The 19,089-nt window shown below is 39.9% G+C and overlaps 1 pseudogene; it reads left to right on the top strand.

Moving 5' to 3' along the window:
• The first annotated feature begins 2,805 nt into the window (after positions 1–2,805).
• Positions 2,806–6,077, top strand: LOC139464744 (uncharacterized; annotated as a pseudogene).
• Positions 6,078–19,089: the final 13,012 nt, after the last annotated feature.

The following is a 19,089-nucleotide window of genomic DNA, read 5'->3' as shown; positions in this document are numbered from 1 at the left end:
GGTTTCTTATTGTTTCCTGTGAGTCTTCTGACTTCGTAGCTAAACCTCCAACCTCTCACATTATATATATTATGTATATATTATGTTTATATTGTATATAGTGTCTGATAAGCCAATGTCTGGTTGGACGCACTCTTACACCTTTTGTCTTATGTGCGTCGAATTTATATTATACATGTTGTGCGTGTGACACTTTAATAAATATTTTTACTACTAGATCTACTGTAATTTCAAAGTTGTTTACACCAGGGCCTTTATGCATTGTGAACTTAATTTCAATGCCACATTTAATAATGCGACTATTACAAAAAAATGGATTGCAACGACATATCATGTTTGAAAAGAACTTGGTATCAAACAAACCGTGACATTAACATTACGAGGCCGTGGGAAACACCTGGTTGTATTAGCCAATTTAAGTACAACATGGCCCTCTGTATTTCTAGACAATATGATGTGCCACAAGCTGACCTCTGGAATAGGCTATAAACACACGTTACGCTCTGCATTCAACACGGGTAAAACTCATTCACTTTTGATGTGAATTTGATGATTGTTCAAGTACATAAGAGAATATGTTTTCCGCATATGCACATTAACGTTTTCACTTTGATCATTACGTATCGTGTAGGTGGGTGTCGGGTGCAGTGCAGCCACGAATCGCTTAGAGAAAGGAAATTAATCGCTGCAACAGTTCGAAGCACATGCTCACTTTTCCAAAATGGCAGCGCAACTACCGCTTCTTTGCCTTGACGTAGAAGAATCCAATAAAAGAGGCTCGATGACGAGCTGATGAAATTTATGACTACTTTGAAGATGTGGAGCAGACTTTTACCATAGATCTATATTTATTCACTACTCAACGGTCCCTCGCAAATAATGCGCGACTAAATGTTATTGCCTGTGACACTATCTGTGATCAGCAACAAACAAATCATGTGAAGTTTTCTATATTTTCTTTACACATTTAGTCTACAGATTCAACTGTAACTGTTGTGAAAATGTTCTGTTACTACATTACCAATCTACAGCATTATGAAAACGGAGTGTGCTAGCTGGAGAACTTGTGTTCAACTATAGGCTGTTGGGGTCGTAATCGGTACTCAATGGCGATAATATTTCATGAAAATATGTTCTAGCATAACATTTCTGCAATGTGTTGAAAACATTGCAATAACATGTTATGAAACAGTATCGTGTATGTTACAGCATGATGTTCTTGAAAAAAAAAAACATTTTAAAAACATTTCAATAACATTATGAATGTGTATAAATCATTTACACCTTATTCGGATGATTTTACATATGTGTACACAATGTATTTAAAACATGATGATAACATTTCATTAAATATGTTCTGCCAACGCAAATATCGATATTGAAACTGTATACGCTTAGGTATAAACAAACCCATAAGAAATGATGAAATCGTACTTCATAAAAGAGGAAATAAAAACGAAATAGATGGCCCTATTTAAGCCATAAATTAGTCCTTAGATTCCAACATTCTCCTGATTGTGTACGTGTAATTTGACTAATTTTGCACCATTATTAATGGCGCACTAGCCTTTTCATCAAGTAATGAACTACTAAACAAATGACACCATTCTGTCTGACGTCATGGTTGGTTTTATGGCATTGACGACGTCGGAGAAGGATGACACATGTATTTTGATTAATATATATATCCCCTACGGAATTTGACGCTGTTTCGACACAACATAAAATGACCTTTACAATGTAAATAATGTCTTGAATAGATAAAGAATTAGATAGTTCACCGTGTATCTTGATTGTACAAGACACGCACCTGTTTGGCATTAATTTTACGTAATCAACTACCCAAAAGAATATTTTAAAACAACCAAAACTATATTCAATATTGGGCATGCATTTGTTCATTATTATGTGATTTCTTCTCTTCATCTCGTCTCAGAATCATACAATAAATGATGCGAAGAATGTTTCTTTGGTATAGAATTATCAGGAGAATGGTATAAGCGTCCACCAAATTAATAATGACACGGTTTATATTTTTTATACTTTTCACAATTTTGGAGAAATAAAGTAAACAGTTCAAAATCCTGTGATCACAATATTTAAATAATGGTGAACCCATTGATTATATAATACAAAACGAGAGGAATAATTCGTAAATCGTTTGTGACTAAAACGCGTACCTAGCTGGCGTACGTGTCTTTATAGGTATCACCTTACTGTATATCAATCACGAAATAATAAACAATTCCAATACCAAGACAATTCTTCTAACATTGTGCACATATTAAAAAACCCAAATATTATCCATTTTGTTAAAGTAATATATTTAGTTATAGTTTTAAAATAAAATGAAACGGCTATTCATTAACCTGTTTTTTATGACATTACAATATGGACTATTACACTCCAAAATAATGCGCACATGTTGCAGTTACATTTACATTTCATCTTCAACACTCGTCTAAAGGAAAACAAATATCGTATACGATACTATAAACTTATCAACTTCTTATGTAGATCTAAAAAATGTTAAAACAAACAGGAGATTATCAAAGGTTCATAAATTTTGTGGCCAAGAACTACGATTGATGTCATATTGAACATTGATAAATATCCATAGTGAAATTAGTTGTGTGAAAAAATGTATAAAAGATATGCAAAATCAACATCATAATTGAAACTGTTCACAGCAGGAAACAATGATCGTGTCTACATTCGTTCAAGGACCTTCACCTCAAAGAAATTACCAAATATGTACAACTATGTTGACGTATGACATCACTACCGGTGACTAACTTTTACAAAATGGCGTGTTCTCTGACAACAGTACGCGGGAATTTACATGGGGACTTTCGTTGATTCAGGGATCGCATTTATATAAATGTGACATGTGAGTAATCAGAAACATTCTGACAATCTGTGTCCTGTTATTTGTTGTTATATTTTTCATTAAAACCAAGAGGAATAGTAAATACCGCTGTCGTTGTGCGTGATTTAGCGTCAGTCATGGCGTCACGCAGGGCGGTTGGTTTGTTTGTTGTTGTTTTACGCCGTTTTCGCACCTAATTCATTTTGCTTGATTTCATCTAGACACTTTGTATTGTTGACAAAGACCATTTGTCATTTGATTCTTAAATGTATCAGTTTGTTTGTTTGTTGTTTAACGCCGCACTCAGCAATATTCCAGCTATATGAAGGCGGTCTGTAAATAATCGAGTCTGGACCAGACAATCCAGTGATTGAGATCATGAGCATCGATCCACGCAATTGGGATCGATAACATGCATCAACCAAGTCAGCGAGCATTAGTCGCCTCTTAGTCGCCTCTTACGACAAACTTAGTCGCCGTTTACGGCATACATGGGTTGCTGAAGACCTATTATAACCCGGATCTTCACGTGTCTCACGCATGACGGAAACTTTGACTATTTCTGTTAAATTTATCAATTCATTTCAATGTTTATCTTTTTAATTCCCTAATTCTTCCTACGATTCTCTTCCCATGCATATATCTGAAAATGTTGAGCCAAATTTATGAAACGAATAGAAAAATGGATTTTGCTTTGTTTACATTTCAAACAAGTGCAGTTTTCCGTGCACAGCGTTCGTTTTCACACCTAATTTATTTTTCTTGATTTCATCTAGACACTTTGTATTGCTGACATGGCAGAATGTTGGAAATACGAGCTGCCATGTTATGATAATATATTCCATTTTCTGAGGAGCCTGTTAATGTGTATTTGATGATATATATGCATACACAATAAGTTATCAATTATCTTGTAAAATCACAGCATGTACCATGTACATTAGACTCGCGGAAAATGCTTTTTCAGCAAACCAATATTGCGCCATTATCACACTGTAAAAAATCTGTCTTTAGGGTGTTAATGTTTTATACATTTTTACATTACAAACGATACACTGCATAATGACTATTCGGCATGCGTGCAGTTAGATCGCACATTGCCGTTAAGACCTCAGAGTTTAAGTCTTAAACACTGCTAACTTGCCTAGTAACATGAGTTTGGACGCAATATTTTAACACTTAATGACACGCCATGTTCTTAAACTGATTTATCTATTCGGTGTCGTAGTTTTGCTGTTCAGTGCAATATACATACATGTCAAAACGTCGTTCGCGGAGTTTTACTATCACCTCTAACTAAATAAAGATATCTAAAGACATATTCCTTCATGACTGACATGATTTTTTCATGATTAATTATACTATGAAACTCGCCAATATTAAACATATTTGTTTATATCCACCATTCGCAGTCTAAACAAATACAATCCGCATTCGGAATTTCCCGATGTTATGTGAATGCATATGACCACAGTCCGGCATTTACCCCAAAATGGGTGGGAACGTGGCATAATAGTACGTCATTATTTATGACGTCATATTTGCTCGCCATTTTGCTTCGCGTTTGGCAATGGTTAGTCTGTTTTCATATCTCTACTTTTCATATAGAAGAACACCACAAGTAAGACTAGCGACTGTAGTTTGATAGACATGATTATATTCATGAAAATGTTCCTGTCATTTTAAACTTTTTAATGACTTAATTGTAAGCTTCCAAAATTACCAGAAGAGGAACTTGAACAGCACTTACTAAAACTAGGGAAACTCACTGAAGACATAAAACAGGAACAAATGGGAGGCTTCTCGGGGTGGCAAAGGAGATAAACGTTCTATTAAAGCAAACTTACGTCAAAAGACGAGAGTGGATAGAAGCCCAGCGTGACAGTTGAAGTGTCCAACAAATTACTGACCGTTATACCATGTTTAACCAATCCCATCTTTGTAAAATGTGAAATAAACCCTTTGAAAGTAACACTTAAAAGCACTTTGTACTGTGTGCTTAATAGCTGTACAGTTACTATGCTTAAATATGTAGGTCTTTGATTTTTACTAGATTAGACATCAAAATATGTTAATACTGTTCAGTTAACACTAGGTATCATTCTGAGACTTTTTCAGACTTTTTCAGGTGTTTGCTGAACTGGAAGCTCATTAAACGCAAATATCTCTGGACCAGTTCCACAAAGAACATTGACTGGTTGTTTGACATCACGGGGTCACAACATAAGAGAGATAAAAACGAGGTAAGTCAAAGTATTATAAAAGTAATATACAAAGTTAATGACATACATGTACCAATAAAATCCATATCTCAGCACCTCCAAAATTCATAACTCTTGATGTTTCCGATCGCCACATTCCTGATATTTAATGGAACATCTTAGCAGTGATTATTATCATGTGATGACGCTTGTGGTCTTGTTGTTGAAATCTCTAAATGACATCATAAATATGTTCTCCTTCCACAGGACATGATGCAGATATTTTATCCTTCCTGTGTATGGGTAGAAAGGCTGCTTCAATATTAACAGTCCAGCGGGTTAGTCACGAAGTAAGAAAGATACCTTCGTTGAGTTCAACGCCACTTTGATAAGTATTCCGGTTATATAACGGCGTGTCAGCTTAATGTTGGAGGAGGAAGCCCATGGTGCTGACTGCTGACAAACCTAGAAACATAATCGGGGCGGACTGGGATTTGAACCAATGAACTCAAAACTGTGCACAACGAATTGAGACGACTGGCCACTCGTGCCCCCTCATATTTAAGGTCATATATATGAGAAGTATTGCTCGAGAATAAGAAATAAGAAATTATAACTATGCAGTTCGTTCTCACAGGAGTTGTTACATTGCTTGTTTGATTTTTCTCAGCCTTTTTCACCTGACGAAGTAAACAAGGCTGTACTGAAAGTGTCCAAGAAACATTCGCCATGTCTGATAATGTTCGTGAATAATGATGCAATTGCCTATGCAATTGTCAAAGCTGATAATGTAAACCTCTCTTCTTGTCCAACATTCAGAAAGTCTGTGCTCCAGTGTCTGGCAGTGTACCATATTGCTCGGATGTCAAATCCAAGACAGTATTCTCAGATCCTTGGCATCTTACAGCAATTGGTTTTGGCAGAAGTGAAGTAAAGTGTTCAATGAACAGTATGTGCAGTTTCCTGACATTTGGACTAATTTATGACCCGTGGAACAGAAGTTGTAAAGCCCATTGCATTCAGTGTCATAAGACATCCGACTTTGACTTACTGACAGCTTTAGTGTTCTATTGCTTGTTCATTATTGTGTGTTGTAATAGTTCTGCTATACAGAGGGTGAAGTACGTAAAACTATGCAATACACAATAATGATGCTTTTCCAACAGTTAACTTTCTTTGTGAAGAGAGGAGCTTGTGACATCCAGGTATGTCATCGTCATGTTTGTAATATTCTTTCTTACATAAGATGATATAATTATGCTTTCAAGAATAAATGGTTTTACTTACTTTACTTCTACTATGTGTTTTCTGATTATTTTATTCCTAATTTCACTATTGCAAACCTTTGCTTTACACGTGACCGGTTTTCCAGTGTTTCTTTTCACTACTTAATGGCCTTTACAGGCATTGTTTACAGCAACGGGTATAGATACCAACCCGAATTGTGATAACATCTCTCTTTCTGTGTTTCTCTCTTTCTGTGTCTCTGTCTGTAGTTGTGTACAGTACATGGACATCGGATGTACACACATTTACATCTACTTCGACATTACTTATGTTTAGTCGCCAGATGTTTAATTCCTAAACTCAAGTAGCAATGTAAACACGTTTTTTGCGTTTAAAAGGGTGATACATTGGTTAAACAGCGTTAGGTGATTACATTGTAAACATCAGTCCCGTTTAAAAACTAAAGTATTGTTTAGTTCGTTAACACTTGTTTATAACATAAGCATTGTTTAGATAATAAACACAAAACAGTGTTTAAAAAGGTGTGACAAATAAACGTTTAATTTGGCGTTAAATATATTCACACACATTTTGGAGTGCACAGTTTTAATGAAAGGAAAAACAAATCGAAATTGTAATTCACAGCATATCGTATTCTTAAGCGGTTAACCCAAATGCAAAAAGGTATTGCTGTCATCATTTTAGAAGTTATGTTGATGTTTTCAGTAGTTGTATTATGTTTTTATCGCGTGTACCATCGACAGAAAAGGGGGCCGAGCTACAACATGTGAAACCGATCTTGACACAATTTGTTTACAATATGGCGTCGACTCACGTTAGTTGTCGTTGAAATCTCCTTTTGCGACAAAATGAGAAACAGTTAGGGCAAGTCATTCACACGGTCAGGTAGTTTGAGCAATCACACATGACTCTTAGTCATTTCATATAAAAAAAGTAGCATTTATTTGTCATGTAGGGCAACCGGTAGACAAGAGATCGTGTCACAGATCGAACGTGGCCTGTCGATCACTCTGGGCTTGGCCATATAATGTTTACGCTTTGATCATGAACTTCCTGCCCATACATAAACTCTATACCACCTGAATATTAACGATCATAGCTATCTTTCTATTTCTTTGTCTTGAATATTTTCTGTAAGTCAGCATCATAAACAGAAAGGCAATCTGCACTAATGTTTCGTCTCTAGCGCCGTCCTAAATCGCCATGACACATAGTCGATAATAATGTGCAATACTGGAACAAACAACTTTGTCCCCTTCCCCTATGTCCCCAACCCGTATGTCCTTCCTCCCTGTACAGTATCCTAGCTTACCCTCTCACACGTCCATGTCCCCCATACCCGTATGTCAGTCCTCCCACTGCAGTCCCCTTCCCTCTCATACCTCCATGTCCCACATACCCGTATGTCAGTCCTCCCACTACAGTCCCCTTCCCCTCTCATACCTCCATGTCCCCCATACCCGTACATGTATGTCTGTCCTTCCACTACAGTCCCCTTCCCCTCTCATACCTCCATGTCCCCCATACCTGTATGTCTGTCCTTCCACTACAGTCCCCTTCCCTCTCATACCTCCATGTCCCCCATACCCGTATGTCAGTCCTTCCACTGCAGTCCCCTTCCCGTCTCATACCTTGATGTCCGAGATACCCGTATGTCTGTCCTTCCACTACAGTCCCCTTCCCCTCTCATACCTCCATGTCCCCCATACCCGTATGTCTGTCCTTCTACTACAGTCCCCTTCCCCTCTCATACCTCCATGTCCCCCATACCCGTATGTCTGTCCTTCCACTACAGTCCCCTTCCCCTCTCACACGTCCATGTCCCCCATACCTGTATGTCAGTCCTTCAACTACAGTCCCCTTCCCCTCACATACCTCCATGTCCCCAATACACGTATGTCAGTCCTCCCACTACAGCCCCCTTCCCCTCTAATACCTCCATGTCCCCGATACCCATATGTCCGTCCTCCCACTAGAGTCCCCTTCCCGTCTCATACCTTGATGTCCGAGATACCCGTATGTCTGTCCTTCCACTACAGTCCCCTTCCCCTCACATACCTCCATGTCCCCAATACACGTATGTCAGTCCTTCCACTACAGTCCCCTTCCCCTCTCATACCTCCATGTCCCCAATACACGTATGTCAGTCCTTCCACTACAGTCCCCTTCCCCTCACATACCTCCATGTCCCCAATACACGTATGTCTGTCCTTCTACTACAGTCCCCTTCCCCTCACATACCTCCATGTCCCCAATACACGTATGTCAGTCCTTCCACTACAGTCCCCTTCCCCTCTCATACCTCCATGTCCCCCATACCCGTATGTCTGTCCTTCCACTACAGTCCCCTTCCCCTCTCATACCTCCATGTCCCCCATACCCGTATGTAAGGGTGAAACGATATACCGATATTCCGATGCATCGCGATACTTGACCCACGATACGATATACGATATACGTGGGCCCATTTATCGATACGCCACGATACGGAACGCAAATCTCAAGTAAAGCGTTTCCTCGCTATTGTGCCTTTCAATAAACCGCTAACTTGGTTATAGCGCGCAGTAACGCATGGCTCCCCAAAACGTACTTACATTTTTAATAAGCTCAGGTTTTACACCGACATGTTTTTCCCCATCTCAAAAAACATTATCAGCTGATCCCCGCAAGCACATAACACCGGAAATACCTGTCAGCAAATCCGAACTGAAGTACGCAATTAAATACCATTACTATACTATCTTGTTATTAAAACGTGTTCATTATATATCTGGACTTGTGTTTGTAATATATTTGATTAATTTTATTCAAAATTTCATTTAATATTGTTTTCATTAAGTTATGTGAAATCGTGTGTGAAGAGATACTGCAACCACGGTCAGATTACCGCTTTTGACGTATTGAAACGAACTTTAGTTGCTAGAGAATGGATACATATATTAAAAATGCCATACTTTGACTCCTTAAAAGTCATGTGTGTGGCAATTTGGCGAATATATGTCAACATAACGTTTTCGCAATCGAAATACATGTAGCACGGGAAGTCCCTAGGGTAACTGATCAAATTGTTCCATACGTAAAAAAATCCTGCAACAGCAATCACCAGTACCAAAATGCTACACTTGTGGTTCTTATAATTTGAAATATATATATATATATATATATATATATATATATATATATATATATATATATATATATATATATATATATTAAAAGCTGCAACTAAGGTAACACGATATTGGAATATATTATTCCTGATAAAATTCTTTGAAGTTGTATCACCGGTGGAGTACATTAATTATTTTCTGGTGTTTGAACTTTGAATTGTTTTTAAGGAAAGTTAGAGAAAGTTCCAACTTCAGTAGTCTTGTTATTATAAAGTAATTTTGACTGTTCCAAAATCATGAAAGGTTCAATCTTGACATGCTTTAAGCCTTGGTTTTTTATCATTGCGTATCGAGATACGTAACGTATCTTGACCAGAATATCGAGATGCGTATCGTATCGTGACCTTCCTGTATCGTTGCAGCCCTACCCGTATGTCTGTCCTTCCACTACAGTCCCCTTCCCCTCTCATACCTCCATGTCCCCCATACCCGTATGTCAGTCCTCCCACTACAGTCCCCTTCCCTCTCATACCTCCATGTCCCCCATACCTGTATGTCTGTCCTTCCATTACAGTCCCCTTCCCCTCTCATACCTCCATGTCCCCCATATCCGTATGTCAGTCCTCCCACTACAGCCCCCTTCCCCTCTCATATCTTGATGTCCCACATACCCGTATGTCTGTCCTTCCACTACAGTCCCCTTCCCCTCTCATACCTTCATGTCCTCCAACTGTACAGTGGGGAAAAGTAAAATCTCTCTGACCAATCTGATCAGATTTCTTTTTTTCAAATTGGCAGTCTGATATTATGATAGTTACATGTTTGTGACATGGGTGCAAAATAGAAAAATCGCCGTCTTTCGCATGAAGTTCAACATGGCCGAAAAACGTCGAGAAGCGCGGTAACCACTTTATTTATCTCGCCCTATTTCACAATCCGTAGCACTGTATAAAATATGACCTTCACGATGGTAAAGCTGAGATGATTAGGGTGATTTTGATTATAATTTTGAATTTGCGCACTCAGTGTTTCACAGTTGAAAAGGGACCACTGCCACAGTAAAGAGGGTCGAGGGAATGACGTCATCAAATAAGTGATGCATGTACACATACACTATTCACAAAAAGAAACGCACAGGTAGTATAAAGTTCATTAAACCTGACTACACAAAAAATCCTGTATATGAATTGGATATATGTTATTGGAAAATGTTGGAAAATTCGACAAACTGTGCGTCAAAAAGCAGCCATTGTCGATTTGCAATGTCTTAAACGGCATTGTTTTCACACTTGTTAAAACATGTCATGGAGGAAAACAGTAAAGCAAAATGCACGTGCAAGATATGGCATTCGTAACTCGTGGTAAGGGCCAAAAAAGGCAAGCATAAGCCAAGAATCTGTCGTTCAACTGTCAACATTCAAGTTCGAAAATGCCGAGACTCAGCGCTGCCGGTCGGAACATCGCCATAGGACGCATCCAAAGAGGAGAATCGCAGTCTTCTGTTGCACGCCACTTCAACGTCAACCACAGCACCATTTGCCACCTTTGGGACCGATACACACAGTTCCACGCATCCGAGCTTTGAGGAGGATATCGAACCAGACTGTCAGGAACCATCTTCGCGAGTCTGGAATCCGACCCAAAAGAAAAGTTATCGTCCCTGTTTTGCAACAGACCCATCGATTTTCACAGCAAATCGTTACATGAATCAAATTCTTCAACCTCACCTTCTTCCAATCATTGACCGCCAGATGGAACAACGTTCCACCGCTGACAGCTCGTGTCACGCCAGACTACCTTCATAATGCCAACATCAATGCGCAGAATTCCGCAGGACAGAGTCGTGATTGCATTCACACGAGATACTGAGTTTAGCACAACCTTGTGGCCTTATGTGACATGACATGAACAGTTTTCAATGCCTTTGGACAACGACAACATGTGACCATCGAGCTTCAAAATTTCACATTTGTATCTATGATATTAAATTAGATATATTGTCTTTATTAGGTACAATAAATTTACTGAAAATGTACCTGTGCGTTTATTCTTTTGAAGAGTGTACATCATGGATAGAATTTTCAATTCTGCTGTCGAAGCTTCAGACACTTTTCAAAACGTAATGCACTAACTGAAGTAACTATTCACTTGCTACAGTCATTCACGGAGTTCAAATAAAAGGTTTCTATGCCGCTTTAAAAAAAACCCACAGTATATTAGGTCAAGGGCAGCAAGAACAGACTCTCAAATTGTCCCCAAGTGGAAACGCCATCACGGGTCTTGTTCGGAAGCAAACTTCGCGAGTCGCTGAGCCGGCTTACCGGCTGGGACAGATGAGAGGCGTCGCTCCCGGCAGATATGATGTACTTTTCCACACGACTAGGCAACAGTCAGGATTATGTTGGCCCAAGGCTTCGCTAGACATTACGCGTTTGTTATTGAAAAAATAGTATTTCAGAATGCTCCAGGCAACAAAACATTAAACTTTTAGTATTTGTCCGTTGGAATCACATCTACTGTGTCTAGTTGGGTATTCATGTTAAACTGCAGCATGATATCTCAGTGGGCTGGCACTATAAATTCGGCATTAGTCCTGTCTAGAACAAGCAGCCACACAAACGTGCATGCACGTCGGTATATAATTATGTGTGTGTGTGAGAGATTGTATATGTTTGTGTGTGCGGTGTATGTATGTGCGTGCGTGGTGTGTGTACATCTGTTGGTGTGTATGCGGTGTGTGTGTATGTTTGTGTGAGTGTGTGCGCGTGCGTGTGAGAGTGTGTGCGTGCGTGTGCGTGTGTGCGTGTGACCCTGTAAGGAGTCCTCCCTATAACTTGTCCTCTGTACGTCACGAGGGGGTTTATTTCAGATTTTATGTCGCATTGGTAGTTTCAGTTACATGAAAAAAAGGAAACATAAATAGTATGACATACCAATTAATTATACATTTCCGGAATAGTCTGGAAATGATCAAATGTTTGAACGATTTTGATGGCAATGTTTAAGAATATTTTCACGGTATTCATTCCTGGAAGTGGTTGAGTACAGAAGACCAACAAAATCTCACACATACACACAATTTCCTGGCCTAAAGGTAATCTCGACTGAAGTAATTACTGTGGCGTTATTCTGTTGCCAGTCCTCCGGGGCTCCCCGTCGCAGCTGTGGTCGGACCTCCGCTGTCTGGAGCTTCATTCGCTCCTGCAAATGCCTCAGATGTTTTGGTTTAAGCTTGTATCAGGGGACAAGACTGTCTGTCATTTGTAATCCGCATAGTTGACCAGAAGACTGAGCCTGTATTCAACTAAATACAAACCGGTGTTAGGAGAAACTAAACAGTTTTCACATCTATATTCGACAAATATGCCCAAAACGTTAGATGGGCGAGTTATTGTGTTCTCAGTTGACCTTGTTGAATTGCTGGGTTCCATACAGAATACAGACCCAAGACTTTTAGCATTTTGCAGATCCCCACGAGCAATGGTAAGATCCTGACAGGATATTACTACTACTACTACTACTACTACTACCACTGGCACTACTACTACTATTACTACCACTAGTACTACTACCACTACCACTTCTACCACTACCACTACTACCACCACTACCACTACTACCACTACCACTACTACTACTACTACTACTACTACTACTACCACTACCACTACTACCACTACCACCACTACCACTACCACTATTACTTCTACTACCACTACCACCACCACTACTACTACTACCACTGCTACCACTACCACTACTACCACCATTACCACTACTACCACTACTACTACTGCTACCACCACTACTACTACTACCACTACTACTTCTACCACTACTACCAATACCACACCACTACCACTACCATTAATAATCTACCACTACCACTACTACTACCACTACTACTACTCCTGCTACCACTACCACTACCACTACAACTACTACTACCACTACTACCACCACTACTACAACTACCATTACCACTACTACCACCACTACTACAACAACTACTACTACCTCTTAACTCACACAAGTGAAAGTTTATTCTTATGATTATTTATATCACTGTTTTATACCTTAAGTCTCCAGGGATGTATTAAATGTGTTTGTGACGGGTGCCACCGGCGGGGCAGGAGACGCTCACCTTTTCGCGAGCACCTGGTATCATCACTCATTAACACATGCCCATGATATAGTCGGAATCGTACAATCGATGTGTTTGCAGACATTTCTTATGAATATGGAAAGGGTTTTGTGGCTTTTATTTACACAATTTCATTTAGACATTTACATTGACATCCATACAACAAACAACCGTAAAGCGGAATAAAGTAGTCCAACAAAAAGAGAGGTTTCACATGTTAACTTGCTCCACAGGAAAAGCTTTTGGTGTTTGGCGATTCGAAAAACGTGACGGGGGAAAATTTCCGAACTCCGTTGCGATTACAAGTGTTAGTCATTATTGATCAATTGGCCCATCATTGAAAGGTGATTATAAAGATGTGTCAAATAGATGCTAAGGGAACATTATAGATTGCTGTAGACTGTCACTGACACGGATTTAGTCCATAGATTTGCATTTCTTCATTTTGTTTACTGGGATGGGTCGTTACGAGGATATTCTTGAACAGGAATGTATGCTAAAATGCTTAGTTCAAGATTAAAGGATCTAAATTACCAGAAACAACGCTTCTGCGTATATTTGTGCTTGGAAATTCCCAGGAGGTTCCCTGGGAATGTGGAAATAACGAACTGAACTGGCACATGTCACTTCAAAGTCTTCTACTGAAACCACTAAATAGCAATAAAACACGCGGTACGACCGAAAGAACCCTTGGTGTCCACGCTGGGTATCCACGAACCCTTGTTGTCCATGTTGGGTGTCAACGATCCCTTGAAGTCCACGCGGGGTGTCCACGAAGCCAGTTCCTATTGGAAAAGGTCTTCTCGATGGTGACAGCATGCATATGTCTTCTTTTGAAGAGTGTACATCATGGATAGAATTTTCAATTCTGCTGTCGAAGCTTCAGACACTTTTCAAAACGTAATGCACTAACTGAAGTAACTATTCACTTGCTACAGTCATTCACGGAGTTCAAATAAAAGGTTTCTATGCCGCTTTAAAAAAAACCCACAGTATATTAGGTCAAGGGCAGCAAGAACAGACTCTCAAATTGTCCCCAAGTGGAAACGCCATCACGGGTCTTGTTCGGAAGCAAACTTCGCGAGTCGCTGAGCCGGCTTACCGGCTGGGACAGATGAGAGGCGTCGCTCCCGGCAGATATGATGTACTTTTCCACACGACTAGGCAACAGTCAGGATTATGTTGGCCCAAGGCTTCGCTAGACATTACGCGTTTGTTATTGAAAAAATAGTATTTCAGAATGCTCCAGGCAACAAAACATTAAACTTTTAGTATTTGTCCGTTGGAATCACATCTACTGTGTCTAGTTGGGTATTCATGTTAAACTGCAGCATGATATCTCAGTGGGCTGGCACTATAAATTCGGCATTAGTCCTGTCTAGAACAAGCAGCCACACAAACGTGCATGCACGTCGGTATATAATTATGTGTGTGTGTGAGAGATTGTATATGTTTGTGTGTGCGGTGTATGTATGTGCGTGCGTGGTGTGTGTACATCTGTTGGTGTGTATGCGGTGTGTGTGTATGTTTGTGTGAGTGTGTGCGCGTGCGTGTGAGAGTGTGTGCGTGCGTGTGCGTGTGTGCGTGTGACCCTGTAAGGAGTCCTCCCTATAACTTGTCCTCTGTACGTCACGAGGGGGTTTATTTCAGATTTTATGTCGCATTGGTAGTTTCAGTTACATGAAAAAAAGGAAACATAAATAGTATGACATACCAATTAATTATACATTTCCGGAATAGTCTGGAAATGATCAAATGTTTGAACGATTTTGATGGCAATGTTTAAGAATATTTTCACGGTATTCATTCCTGGAAGTGGTTGAGTACAGAAGACCAACAAAATCTCACACATACACACAATTTCCTGGCCTAAAGGTAATCTCGACTGAAGTAATTACTGTGGCGTTATTCTGTTGCCAGTCCTCCGGGGCTCCCCGTCGCAGCTGTGGTCGGACCTCCGCTGTCTGGAGCTTCATTCGCTCCTGCAAATGCCTCAGATGTTTTGGTTTAAGCTTGTATCAGGGGACAAGACTGTCTGTCATTTGTAATCCGCATAGTTGACCAGAAGACTGAGCCTGTATTCAACTAAATACAAACCGGTGTTAGGAGAAACTAAACAGTTTTCACATCTATATTCGACAAATATGCCCAAAACGTTAGATGGGCGAGTTATTGTGTTCTCAGTTGACCTTGTTGAATTGCTGGGTTCCATACAGAATACAGACCCAAGACTTTTAGCATTTTGCAGATCCCCACGAGCAATGGTAAGATCCTGACAGGATATTACTACTACTACTACTACTACTACTACCACTGGCACTACTACTACTATTACTACCACTAGTACTACTACCACTACCACTTCTACCACTACCACTACTACCACCACTACCACTACTACCACTACCACTACTACTACTACTACTACTACTACTACTACCACTACCACTACTACCACTACCACCACTACCACTACCACTATTACTTCTACTACCACTACCACCACCACTACTACTACTACCACTGCTACCACTACCACTACTACCACCATTACCACTACTACCACTACTACTACTGCTACCACCACTACTACTACTACCACTACTACTTCTACCACTACTACCAATACCACACCACTACCACTACCATTAATAATCTACCACTACCACTACTACTACCACTACTACTACTCCTGCTACCACTACCACTACCACTACAACTACTACTACCACTACTACCACCACTACTACAACTACCATTACCACTACTACCACCACTACTACAACAACTACTACTACCTCTTAACTCACACAAGTGAAAGTTTATTCTTATGATTATTTATATCACTGTTTTATACCTTAAGTCTCCAGGGATGTATTAAATGTGTTTGTGACGGGTGCCACCGGCGGGGCAGGAGACGCTCACCTTTTCGCGAGCACCTGGTATCATCACTCATTAACACATGCCCATGATATAGTCGGAATCGTACAATCGATGTGTTTGCAGACATTTCTTATGAATATGGAAAGGGTTTTGTGGCTTTTATTTACACAATTTCATTTAGACATTTACATTGACATCCATACAACAAACAACCGTAAAGCGGAATAAAGTAGTCCAACAAAAAGAGAGGTTTCACATGTTAACTTGCTCCACAGGAAAAGCTTTTGGTGTTTGGCGATTCGAAAAACGTGACGGGGGAAAATTTCCGAACTCCGTTGCGATTACAAGTGTTAGTCATTATTGATCAATTGGCCCATCATTGAAAGGTGATTATAAAGATGTGTCAAATAGATGCTAAGGGAACATTATAGATTGCTGTAGACTGTCACTGACACGGATTTAGTCCATAGATTTGCATTTCTTCATTTTGTTTACTGGGATGGGTCGTTACGAGGATATTCTTGAACAGGAATGTATGCTAAAATGCTTAGTTCAAGATTAAAGGATCTAAATTACCAGAAACAACGCTTCTGCGTATATTTGTGCTTGGAAATTCCCAGGAGGTTCCCTGGGAATGTGGAAATAACGAACTGAACTGGCACATGTCACTTCAAAGTCTTCTACTGAAACCACTAAATAGCAATAAAACACGCGGTACGACCGAAAGAACCCTTGGTGTCCACGCTGGGTATCCACGAACCCTTGTTGTCCATGTTGGGTGTCAACGATCCCTTGAAGTCCACGCGGGGTGTCCACGAAGCCAGTTCCTATTGGAAAAGGTCTTCTCGATGGTGACAGCATGCATATGTCCACACAGCACAGGAACTTACAACAGAAAGCCAGTTCCTATTGGAAAAGGCATCCTCGAAGCCGACAGCATGAATGTGTCAGGGCTGATTATAACCAAACAGAACCCACTGACGTAAACCACTACTGAGAATTAACAGTCAGATTGTATTTAACAAGTAGTTCACCGTGTCGTGTGATAAATGACGGTGGTTGCTGGTTAACCACGCGCGATGGCTAGAGGTTGGTCAGCACATTGTGGCGCCGATCATCACCACTGAAACGAGAAGAACAATTTTGATGCATGAAGGACCTGAATTCAAGCAAACGTCAGAGCACATTAAGATAATGCGTTTATCAATGGTTCCGGGAAATGGTAAAACCCTTGAAGATTGATTAATGGATTGATATTTGATGTGAGAGTTATAATGTCGGCAGTGTGTGTAACAAGATTTGTGTTTGAAAAGCACTATTCAGGTAACCTGGGCATTTAAACAAAACTGAGAAATTACTTTTTTATGATCTCTGTTGCAATGAGTTATTGGAAGAACATGAATAAAGAAGTTGTTATCCATTAAAAGTGTCATGTATTCATACTTTTTTATGTTCACGTTTGGAAAATAGAATATGGCTGTACTGTTTTTTCGGTAACCGTTTTACTTTCGTAATCATCGGTAAAGACAGCTTCTATTGTAAGTAGTTATAAGATAAGAAAGAAAGTACGGATTTTAAGCACCATAAGCCTTATTCATGATCTTCCTTACTATTTGATCGCATTTCTCACACAGTAGGATTTGTCGAGGCTTAAATTAAGTCATGAAATAAAATGCTGAAGATTGAGTTCCTATGAACTGCGCCATACAGGCGGATTGTGTTAACGCCTGCATGCACTTTGTGCTAAACAATGGCAGTTGGTGTTTAGCCTTTAACACATCCGTATGAAATGATTTTCAGTAATGCGACTTGGTGACCATTAGTGTTCTTGACGCTGTTTTGACAAGCGGCGTCGAGCTTTCGATCGCTTTCGTTGGCGATAAACGCAGCACGGCAATGTGACGTCACATTTCAATGAAAAAGTAAATTGTGTTAACCATTGTACATGACTTCGTAAACATTTCCCTCACGACTATGCAATTATCCATGTTTGTAGCAGCTTATAAGCCGTGTTTAAAAGTATTTATACATACTTAATTCATTGTACAATATTAATTGGTCCGCTTATAGTAATAATCGCACCATGAGGATTCTGGGTTAGAAACGGCCTACCTAATGAATTAGGGGGGGGGGGGGGGGGGGGGGGTCAGACTCGGTGACTTGGTTAATTGCGTGTCATCATACCCCGTTGGCTAGGATCTTTTGTCATGATATCAATCACTAGTTTGTCTGGTTCAGATTCGATTATTTACAGGCCGTCGTCATATAGGTAGAATACTGCCCAACGTGGCGTAAAATAACAAACACACAACACTTTTAAAATAATATCACAACAGGAAGACTCGAGAATTTTGGCTTCACACATGTGATTCAGTGAGTAAGTGAGTTGGGTTTAACGCCGTCCTAACAGCATTCCTGTTATATCACGGCGTGTCAGATTAAGGTGGGAGAAACGCCCGAAGTAATGCAGGTCGTGACGTTTATCACTTTGGTGAAACCCACAAGCACAGGTATGTTGTTGACAAACACAGAAACATAATTGGGCCGAAACTGGAATCGAACCCACACTCATGTTTTTTGGAGTGCCCAAGCTTTTAAGGGACGCGACTCGCAGCGGCACAGCGAATTACTGCT

The sequence above is a fragment of the Haliotis cracherodii genome, unplaced genomic scaffold (genome assembly GCF_022045235.1).
Source record: "Haliotis cracherodii isolate W230 unplaced genomic scaffold, xgHalCrac1.p SCAF_17, whole genome shotgun sequence".
Lineage (NCBI taxonomy): Eukaryota > Metazoa > Mollusca > Gastropoda > Lepetellida > Haliotidae > Haliotis > Haliotis cracherodii.
The sequence above is the reverse complement of the archived record's forward strand: the minus strand, read 5'-3'. Positions and strand labels throughout refer to the sequence as shown.